Raw genomic sequence first — 12,084 nt, forward strand, 5'->3', positions numbered from 1 at the left:
CCATTTATATAGCCCTTACAGCTCAAAGCGTCGGCTACCACGTTAGCCTTGCCTGGATGGTATTGCAAATTCAGATTATAATCTTTTATCAGCTCTAACCATCTTCTCTGCCTCAGATTTAGCTCCTTTTGGGTGAAAATGTACTTCAGACTCTTGTGATTAGTAAACAGCTCACAATGCTTTCCCATCAGATAGTGTCTCCAAGTCTTCAGGGCGTGCACTACCGATGCTAACTCCAAGTCATGAGTGAGATAGTTGCCTTCGTGGCTCTTGAGTTGCCGCGAAGCGTACGCTACAACTCTTCCTCCTTGCATCAACACTCCTCCCAAACCTTGACCTGAGGCGTCACAGTAAACTTGAAAATCCTCCTGCAGGTCAGGTAAAATAAGGATGGGCGCAGACACTAGTCTTTTCTTCAATTCCTGGAAGCTCTCTTCACAACTCTCATTCCAGGTAAACTTCTTCTCCTTCTTTAAGAGTTCCGTCATAGGTTTAGCTATTTTGGAGAAGTTCTCAATGAATCTTCGATAGTAACCAGCAAGTCCAAGGAAACTGCGGACTTCTCCGACGTTCTTCGGTGCCTCCCATTCTGTAACTGCTGCAACCTTAGCTGGGTCAACAACTACTCCGGCTCCTGACACTATGTGTGTGTCCTAGAAAGCTGACTTCTGATAACCAAAACTCGCACTTGCTGAATTTGGCGTACAGCTTGTGTGCTCTCAACTTCTCCAATATCATGCGCAGATGCTGCTCATGTTCTTCCTTGCTCTTGGAGTAAATCAAGATGTCGTCTATGAATACCACGAAAAACTTGCACAAGAATTCCATGAACACCTTGTTCATCATGTTCATGAAGTATGCGGGTGCATTGGTCAAACCAAAAGGCATCACGGTGTACTCAAACAGTCCATACCTAGTGGTGAATGCCGTCTTGGGTATATCCATCTCTCGGATTTTCAACTGAAAATACCCTGATCGTAGATCGATCTTTGAGAACACTTGAGCTCCCTTCAATTGATCAAAAAGATCATTGATTATGGTCAAAGGATATTTATTCTTTATCGTCACCTCATTTAGTGAACGATAGTCGATGCACATCCGTTGGCTCTTGTCCTTCTTTTCTACAAACAGGACAGGTGCTCCCCACGGTGGTGAACTAGGGCGGATGAAACCTTTCGCTAACTGTTCAGCTAGCTGCTTCTTCAATTCTTTCAACTCATCCACAGCCATCTTATATGGTCTCTTGGCTATGGGTCCACTTCCAGGCATCAATTCGATGAGAAACTCTACATCACGGTCCGGTGGCATGCCTGGTAATTCCTCTGGGAATACGTCCGGGTATTCCTTTACTATTGGTACTTCGTCCATGCTAACCCCCTTAAGAGAATTGACCTTAGGTCTCTTAAGTTCAAAAACAGACTTGAAGCGGATTCTCTTATTCTCTAGGGTGGTGAGGGTGATGGTCCTTCTGACACAATCTATGAGTCCCTCATACTTGGCCAGCCAATCCATTCCTAGGATGACATCCAAACCCTTGGAACATCTTCGGGCAATCATCCGAGTAGTGGCCCATCTTGTGGCACTTGAAACACTCCACCTGACTCAGGTCAAACTGGGTGAAGTCTTCATTCTGATTTCTGTCTGTTGTTGTTGGGGCACGTCTTGGAGGAATTTGTTTAGGGTAGAATAGATGAGGAATAGACAGAGTAGAGCTAAGGATAACTAATCCCCCAAAACAAGGTATTAACTCAAGCATATATCAATCATACACTCAATCAATCATAAAAAGGTTTTGGGAAAATTCAGCAAATCACACTTGTTCACGATGGGACATTGCCCATAAGGAGTACGGAAAATGCAATCGATCTACATTGCCATACACATATATTGTATTGGTCAATGACTAACTCGCACAACTGATAACGAAAAAAAATGATAAAGTCTGGCAGGCATCAACTAGACTAAGGAAGTGTGGCTGATGGTGCGGTCCCGTTCGTCCTCCTCTTGGAGCGGGTGTTGGTGGCAGGGGTGTCCATCTCGTGGACCTCCTGGGGCTCCTCCTCCTCCTGAGGCTCCATCTCATGATTCTGTGGTGGAGGTGGGACCTGGTCTGGTGCCGGTGCGGGGGCTGGCGCTGCTGCGGGTGCAGCTGCGGCGGCGGCTTCAATGAAGGCCTTGAACTGCTTGCTGTAGTAGCGTGCTTGTTCTCTCTCATACAGCAGCTGCTCTATGGCTTCTCCCATGTTGAGGACAGTGTTCTCCAACACGGTCTTGTCCTCCTGTAGCTGGGCATTCTCCTCCAGTAGATGACCGACTAGCTTCCTAGCATCGTCAGTCCTGGTCATCTCCTCACCGAGGCAGGTCTCCAGATTCTCGGTGTTCTTCTCCATGCTCTCAAACTGGGCAGCCACCTCGGACACCTCCTGGTCGTCGGCTGCTGGCACGGCCTGGCACGTGTGGTTCCGCCTTCCAAAGAGACGGAAAGGGGAGGTCTCGGTAAACTCGTGCCGATAGTCCCGGCACACCTGCGCAAAGGCACACTGCATGGCGAATTGAAGGCCTTGCTCGAATGTGGGGTAGCAGGCGATGAAGGTGATATCCAGAGTGGCAGGCGCGATCTCACGCCCGCGGATCTTCGCCTCAATCTCCCACCGTGGCTGCCATCCTTCTGGCACGACGGGCTTGACTCGGCCTCTGAACCTGGGTGGTGGCAGGTCAAGGGACGCACACAGTGCCGCCAAAGAGGCACTGAACAAATGGTCGACGTCCGTGGAGGGGTAGTAGACGCGGGTGAACGGCGGTACGTTGCCGAACGGTGTTGGGCTTCCCATCTATAGAAAGCAAGAAGGAAGGTAAGGGAGTATCAGTGACATGATCAAATGGTTGGATGTATGAAGGCAAATTAAGACGAGATAGTAGAGTGGGAGTAGAGTAATAAAAATTAATATTAAAGGTGGAAATGCAAATACAGAATTGGATGCATAATAATATGGCAACATGATTATAGTGGTGCATGGTAATAATTAAAAGAAATAAATATGCATCTCTGGTATAATAAAAGAAATATGCATATGTGGTATAAAGTATAGTATTTGGTGTATATGTGGAATAGAACAATAAAGATGTCATGCATATGCAAGATTCAGACGAATAGGGGTAAGGAGTAAAATATATGTATATATAGATCAGATAGGGGTAAGAAATAATCCTAAGCTAGGGTCACGTTCCTACAGGCAACACATTGCTCTGACACCATCTGTAGCGATCCTCCCCCTTACTAGGGTTCGATCTCTGTGCTTACTGTGCTAGTCCCTGGATTGACTCACTAGCACACACAGTTTCATGATGAAATATACAGAAACAAAGGTCAAAGTACTTTATTACATCGCATCATCCAGAATTTAATAGTACTTACAACCTCGCATGACCTCTGGGGCCAGCATAAAACAAATACTGTTTCAACATCATAAAACAATGTTTCAAAATACTGCAGCAGAAAAGGGTAGAACATAAAGGCCACACTACTCCAAGGTGACAGCATGTTGGAATGTAAGCACATGACCCACGACAAACGATGAACCTCACTCATCGTCGGATCCACCTGCATTGTTAATTGCAGCCACTACGTGGTCAATACATTTGAATGTATTGGCAAGTTCATCAGAGTTATAAAGGACCTACCAAGTACATGTATAGTTTGGTTAGGAGGGGTTTGGCTATTTGCATAAAAGCATCATTGTTCAATCCTATCATTTTTAAACAAATAGTTTTGACTTCCAAATTGGTCCAAATAAATTCCAGAAAATTTGTAAAATCTTGCTTTACCATGATTCAACTTTTGGGGGTAATTTCCCCTCAAAATAAAATACGTAAAATACATTTGTCCTATAAATGCCTTTAGGGCTATATAACTATTTAAATAAATAGTTTTTAAACTCTAAATAATTATCCAAAAAAATTATGGGATAGCTTATATATGCATTAAACCCCTTTTACACATAAAACCTATTTGTTTGAAAATCCAAGGCTAAAAAGGGTGTAAACCCTAGGGTTCAAAATGAAACAAAGTCTTTTAAAGCCTTTTGAGATTCAAAATTTGAATTCAAATATGCAATTGTGGCATGATGCTTATGGATGCAATGCACATGTAAAAAGTTTAAAATTTTTGGGATGTTACATTTTAATTTTAAACGAACCGGTACGCGCCAATAGGGACGTGACACGTGGCACAATAATGGAAAAAGGAAAATGTAATTTTAATCCCGGATTTGTTTTAAATGGCACAATAATGGAAAAAGGAAAATGGAAAAAGGAAAAGGCAAAAAACTTTTGCAGAAAAACCCCTAGAACTTCAAATGATTATAACTTTCAAACCCTTTGGCCGAATTTGACAAATTTTACTTTTCTGGAAATCTCTTGACCTGTAGAATCTTTTGGCACTGTTTCAATTTAAATTTGAATATTTGAATCACAGTCAATTTACAGAAAGGCCTTTTATGCCATTTAATTCATAACTAACTTTTTAGAAATCCTTTTTTAATTGAAACCAGTGCCCAAATATTTGTTTTTTTATCCTCTGTCCATTGGGACAGACAGATAAATTTTTTGAATTAAATTATTTTGCTGATGCCAATGAAACTATAATTTAGGGTTTTAATCAATTGTTTTTGCTTTTTGTTTAAAACCATAATGCATTTGTTTTAATTGCTAATGCTTTGGACCAGTTGATCACCCGAATAAAATCAACCCAATCATGTCACATGTTTTGCATTGCATCATGGCATATATCTCTTTTGATTGTATTGCATGTTTATGTATGCATTGTTTGTATTTGATTAGTTTTCTCGGAGAGCGAACTGTGTGATTGCGAAGAGTGTTTCAATACCAACTGATATCAAGACAAGTTCACTTTGACCATTATCCTATTATTTTATTATGCACTAGATTTTATTAGTTGCATTGTTAGGATTATTATTGTATCTATGCTAGCTATGATCTCTCCTAGTAGTATAGGATACCCTTGCCATGTCCTCACCACCAATTGCCAATTGCCATTGTAGTAGTAAATGCTATGCTATGATAGTATACGTGGGTGGTATTATTACAATGTGATGTTATTGAATTAAAGTATGGTTTTCCTAGTGTATGGCAAAACAAGTAATTTAATGAGCCGTCCTATGTGGGCTGCTTTGAGTATTTGAGATGTATGCGACATCAGGTCCATTTCTATGGGTCCATTTCTATGAGTCGTCTCGCCATTTCTATGGGAGCGCCTGCGTCGCAAATGTGGGATGCCACCCGGGGTAACCAGAGACTGGACTAGTTTCCTGTTTAGTAGCTTCCAGTACAACCACATGGTATTATGGGCTCTGCCAGGATGGATGTAAGAAATATGAACCCGGATCCGAGGTGACATCAGTATGTAGCAGTGTAGGTGGGGGCGCGTCCCTCGGGTGGTCTGGGGGATTATGTTCTGAAAATTCCTGTAGTCGATGCCGTTGCTACTCTACCCTGAGGACAGCAAGGGATTAACACGTCGATTTTTGTGGGGAATGTGTACAACCTCTCGAGAGTATCAAACTAAGTACTTAGCCGTGTCCCCGGTTGCGAACAATTATGAGCGACTAGATTTGGGGGCTGTAAGGAAGGTCTCACTCATTCAAATTTCTTAATAAAATAAATGGTTTGAACTGGGTAGGAGCATTGATGTGTCTACTAAATGTGCCTAGGTTAATAGGAGCATGGGTGTTTCTACCCCGTGTCCAATAGAATTAAAACTATTTGATTAAAATGATAGGATTGAACAATGATGGTTTTATGCAAATAGCCAAACCCCTCCTAACCAAATTATGCATGTACTTGGTAGGTCCTTTATAACTCTGGTGAACTTGTCAATACATTCAATGTATTGACCACGTAGTGGCCGCAATTAACAATGCAGGTGGATCCGACGATGAGTGAGGTTCGTCGTTATGTTGTGGGTCATGTGCTTACATTCCAACATGCTCTCACCTTGGAGTAGTTGTGGCCCTTATGTTCTACCCCTTTCCGCTGCAGTTTTGAAACAATGTTTTATCGTTGAAACTCTATTTGTTTTGCTAACCCAAGAGGTCATGCGAGGTTGTAAGTACTATTTAAATTCTGGATGATGCGATGTAATAAAGTACTTTGACCTTTGTTTCTGGATATTTCATCATGAAACTGTGTGTGCTAGTGAGTCGATCCAGGGACTAGCACAGTAAGCACAGAGATCGAACTCTGTATGGGGGCGGTCGCTTCAGGCTAACGGGAAGATTGTTTGTGATTTGGGCAGTTATGTCCATCAAGGCGCGAGCTCGGTTGCAGCGCGGCGTGCCATCGAGAATCCCGCAAGATCCGAAGAATGTGTGTGTGCGTGGAAACCGAAACCCAATCTTTAAAGGCTCTGTCGGCTTTATTGCCCGACGCGACGGCACGCTCACCTCAGAAAGCGTGATGGCAGTAACTCAAGCCTTATCCTCCCGCTGCCGGCTCACAGCTTGCGGTTACATCGGCAGGAGCAGGCTTTAATTGTCGGTCACGAAGAGGAAAGAGTCTCGGCTGCGAGCAGGATAAGTATGAATACTCAGAGTCCCGGATCAAATTGATCTCGGCAAGAAGAACCTGAGGGAATCTCAGCATCCTTTTTAGCTGGATTAGGCTAAGCGTTGATGGTCTGTCTATGGGAAACTGTCGCAGCCCGACATCTTTTTATGCTGGACCACAACAGCTTCGGGAACTAGTGTCGGGGGGATGACCCCGGGTAGGGTCATGACGCCATAACTTTGGCTGAGACAAAGGATACAAGGCCGGCATAGTTACGTATGCCGGCATCGCGGAGTACAACTAGTGCTAAGCCGGCACGCCGAGCGTGTGCCGGCGGGCTATCTTATATTATGAGTTTGCAGCATAAGGATGAGAATGTTGGTCTCGGCAGCAGCCGAGATCCCTCAATGGTCTTATCCTGACCACGCGGTACAAAGTAAAGCAGTGCCATCATCACTTAAGGAAAAGCGGTCAGCGCCTGCACGCCGATACCAGGCGACCACACAAAAGAAGCACCGAAAGGAAATCTATGACGGAAGCCGGCAGAGGATAGCTGTACCCGCTGTCGGCTGGCAGGAAAAGTAAAGCTGTCTTGTCCGCTGCGGTGCTGCCTGGAGGGAACCAAGCCGCGTGCCTCGTGGGGCCCAAGGAAGGTGACGTTAGACTCGGCCCACATGGCAGTGTACCATGTGTGGCCTATAAATAGAACCTTACCCCTCTGTAGAGGGAGAGAGGATCCTAGGGTTTTCCCCCTTTCTTCTTCTTCTTCTTCCCCAAGAACACAGCTCAAGGAGCACCATTGTAGAGCTTCTCTATCCCGGCTAATACCACAAAGCAGGAGTAGGAGTCTTACCTCTACAAGAGGGCTCCGAACCTGGGTAGATCTGGGTGTTCTTGCGTATTTCGTGCGTGTTCTTCTTCACGTCCTCCCTCCTCCGGATCCACCATCGTCCATCGGCCCCAAGTTAAGCCATCCTATGGCATCTGCCATGACACCACCACGACAGTCCCTACGTTTGTTCGAATTCACCCGCAGCCCCTCATTTCTCATATTCTCTCCTCGTCTCCTCCCGTCTCGTTCTCTGCCTCCCCTCCCATCTAGCTCTCTGCATTCCCTCCCGTCTCAGCTAGCCCGATGCCGTGCTCAGCCTCCCCTTCCCTCCTAGCTCGCCTCCACAACGCTCCCTCTCGCCTCCTCCTTTCCTCGTCTCCTCCGTTGTGCTGCGCTCCATCTTCCCCTCTGGTCCCTATGTTGTGTTCCCTTCAGGTGGCAGCGAGGCCAAATCTTGTGGTGGTGTGGCTGGATCTGGTGGCGGATGAAAGATCGGTATGGTTTTAGCTTTTCTTTTTCTTGAAAGATACAAACACCTAATCCTAGGGCTTTCTAGATTCTCTAAAGTGAATGCAACCCTAGAATGAAATGCAATAGCCGAAGCAACAATAGATAGCAAGAATGTAAAGGAGAAATGATACCACACGTGGAGACGAAGATTTCACCAGAGTTCCACCTATTGGGATCGGTCTACGTCTCCGTTTGGAGGAGTGCTCTACCACAAAGGTAGAGACGCCACAAAGGCTCACTCTATTCTCCAACTCACCACACCACAAAGGTGGGATGAGCTCTCACAACACCACAAAGGTGAGGTGAGTTCCACTAATGGCTTCCATGAGGGCAAGCGCCGAACCGTTACAAACTTGACCGGAGCAAACTCCACAACTCAATTGGAGGCTCTCAATCCAAGCCCCGAGCTCCTCGCACACCAAGGGAGAGCACGAGGTGACCGCTTCCGTCTAGTGTTCCCAACAACCCAAGAGAACGAAATCCACAAAGAAAACAAGTGGAATCAACTTTTTGACTTCGTAAAACCTAGAACAAGATCTTCTCCTCCAATCCTCAAAGAATCAAGAGTTATGAGTGGCTAGGGAGGGAGATCTTGAAGATTTAAGCTTGAGATGAGTGGAGATGTTCTTGGATGCTTGCTCGGTCACTGGCTCGTTGGGGACGAAGGGGTATATAAGTGGGTTCCCAAAAATCGAGCCGTTAGGCACAGGTCGGGGTAGACCGGAACTTCCGCTGAATTTCCGGCTGACCGGAAGTTCCGAATATTCACCGAAAGTTCAGCATATTCCCCCGGGACTAACAGAGAGCACCCGGAGGTTCGGGCAGAATTTCACCCGGAACTTCCGCTGCCTGGAACCCTAAGAAGCCAGAAACACCCTCAGAAAAATGTTTTCTTCTCACACCTTTTTGGGTAGGCTTTTTAGTGGGTGCAATTTGGTGTAGATGTGTACGTGAAAATGATTCACCCGTTACCTTCCCTTGTGGATCCCCTCTTAATAGCACGGATGTCCTACGACTCAAATAAACCGAAAAAACCGCTAAACACCACTACGCTTCTTTCCTTTTTGAGGGTTCACAATACATCTTGTGTCGAGTTCTTTATAAAACCTGAAATGCTTAGCACAAGATTAGATAACAAAACACGTTGTCATCACCACCAAAACCACTTAGGAGAGAAATGCCCTTTCAATCTCCCCCTTTTTGGTGAATGATGACAACACAAAGATTTGCATAAAGAATAATCAATTAAAACTAGATGCATGGAATATAAAATATAGACGGGCTCCACCTAGATGTATGCACTAATTAGATTTGCTTGACATGCAAAGAGCACATACACTAGGCTCAACACCCCCCCTAGATTTTATAAACCAATAACTCATTTGCAAAGGATTAAAGGTATTCCACTAAAATCTCTATAAGAGTATGTAGGATTCATTCATAAAAAAGATATAGATCATACCTCCACAAGGCATAACAATTTTGAATGAAACCTACAATGACTTATCCAACGAGATATCGAGTAATGCTTCCAAGAAGCATAAAGGATTAGATAAGTCAAACCAATTGAACATATACCTTTTGCAATGAGATCTTGTGATGGAGCACATATCTAAGGACACAAAAACATCACATCTCCACACAAGATTAGTAAGACATGAGATAAGCAATAAAGTCATATCTAGAACAAATAATCCATCACATAAAGCTTAAAGATAGCTATTACATCACAATGTTATCAAGTCTTACACAAACCACGAATTTAAAATACTTCAACACACTAGATAAGTAGCACGAGCACATATAAAAACTCCATGAATAAAAACGAGCTTGTGACTAAGCCATGCAAATCCCCGAGGCCCTAGACTCTCCCTCACAACTACACTCTCCCCCTTTGGCATCAAGACACCAAAAAGGGAAGAATCGTCCCAAGAGAGAAACAAACAAATCACTCGAAGAAATCGTCATCAGTGTCTTCTTCCTCATCCTCTTCTTCACTACCCTCGGCAGCAGGCACTTCATCTTCATCATCATCCTCATCTTCTTCATCACCACGCACCGGAGAAGGAAGATGGCCATCATCGCGGTTCCAATCTCCATGGGTGCTCCTCCAACTCTCAAAGTTCTCAACATCAGACACAGGAGAGCTAGGCAAGCCCATATGGTTCAAAATGCGCTCTTGACGACGAAGAATGCAATGATTAACTTGCTCAACATTGTACAACTTCCTCTCATTAGATTGTTGCATGCAAAAAATCTTCCTTATCATGCCCTTCCAACCACCTTGCTTGCTAGAACCACGAGTGTGAGAGGAGGGTCCCAAACCCAAATCTGAAGGAATATTCTCATCCTCCTCAATGTCAACCGGGGCTTGAAAGTTGTTCGGAGGTGGTGGAAGGTGTCTCTTCTTCTTCAGTTGCCTGGAGGGGTGAACCACAAACGCTACATCATGCATGAGAGGAGCCTTGGCTAGAATAAGCTTCATGATGTACGGGGCATAGGGAGGCACTCTCCTATGGAGAATAGCAAAATAGAGTTCATGCCACAAGTAGTCCATCACATCCAAAGGTGTATCTCCATTCTTCCTCCTATGTGTTTCCAACATGAGATTGACACCAAAACCATGTATCTCATCCGAGTTACCCGTCTTGCAAGCTATGGTTTCTCTGTAGATGCGTTGCAAGATGTCATAGGTGGGCTTCAGAAATTTGGTCCCTCAAAGAGTAACTCTTCCTTCCATGTAAAGTGGCTTCAACACCTTCTTGCCAGCAGCATCATTGTCATGGGGGCGAAAGCCTGAAGGGGTGCAATGTCCAGCATTCTCATACCCAAGGAGGTTCGCAAACTCGGCCCATGTGGGAGTGCAAAAGTGGCTCCTCGACATCCATGAAACTCTGCGAATGTTCTGGTCATCTAGATCTTCTTGGAACACCGTGGCATAAAACTGAGCCACTAGAGTCTCATCATAAGCTTGATTGAAGGTCATGATAGGAAACAAATTGAGCTTCTCACAAATAGATAGTGCTTCTCCAAAGTATTTCTTGTCAGCTTGCATAGCTTCAACATTGATAGAGCATTGAGGAACAACTTTGGTCTTGGGAAGCAAATATATCTCTTCAAATATACGAATCTGAAAGTTGGTATGGAAGTGATGGTGGTTATCCTTGAGATCTGAATCAGGCTCCTTCAAATAAGAATTAATGAACCTCTCATCCACAGACACTTGCTCGGGCCAATGCTTGATAGGAAACTTGCTGGGCTGAGCTTTGGAAGTCGACTTTTGGCGAGAGGACTTGGACTTGGCGAGGTCTAGCTGCTCACACTCACGTTCTTTCATCACAGTCTCTGCCCTCTTCTTTGTTGTAAGCTTCTTGGGAGAAGAAAGAATTATCGGATCCTTGCCCCTGTCTTGACGAGAACTAGTACCCCCTGTGAACAGAAAGTGATACGAGGGACAATAGATAAGTGCTCAGGATTGTATAAGTAAAGAATCGAATAATTGGAGCCAAGGCTGTACAGAAAGATTGTCCAGGGACCGGAAGTTCCGGCTAAAACCTGGAAGTTCCAGCCGCGACCGGAAGTTCTGGACTCCCGCAGAAACGGGACGAACCCTAACTTCCAATCCCTTAACAATCAAGCCATACAACCACAAATCCAACTAGCCTAGTCCATGCATTCTACACAACAAAGGAATTCCACCAACAAATTTGCCCTAATTTCTCACATTCATCAAAGGATTCAAACAAACCCTAGAAGGAGAGAAAAGAGGAATTACTTGATTTCACCATGATGGAGATCGAAGAGAAGCGCATCCTTGTTGTAGATCTGAAGAGAGGAACCGGATCTTCCAGTTGAATCCAAAGAAATTGAGACTTCCTTGGAGCTAGGGTTTGAGGATTGAGCAAGAGAGAGAGGGGGGTCAAGCGGAGTGGGGAAGAGAACCCCCACCCAGTCGGCCCCCTTCACTTAACAGGAAAAACTCTTCATCGGAAGTTCCGTCCAAGTGATGAAACATTCGGCTGACCGGAAGTTCCGCCCGGGAGACAGAAGTTCTGGCAAACCCAGACACAGACAATGGATTCAAAGTGTGGGAACTTCTGAGCAAAAAGAATAGATGGTTTTCAGATAAGATGGCTTGGGTAGATCACACAAAGTGATTAATAGGGATGTATATACTC

Source organism: Brachypodium distachyon, chromosome 1, assembly GCF_000005505.3.
Source record: "Brachypodium distachyon strain Bd21 chromosome 1, Brachypodium_distachyon_v3.0, whole genome shotgun sequence".
NCBI lineage: Eukaryota > Viridiplantae > Streptophyta > Magnoliopsida > Poales > Poaceae > Brachypodium > Brachypodium distachyon.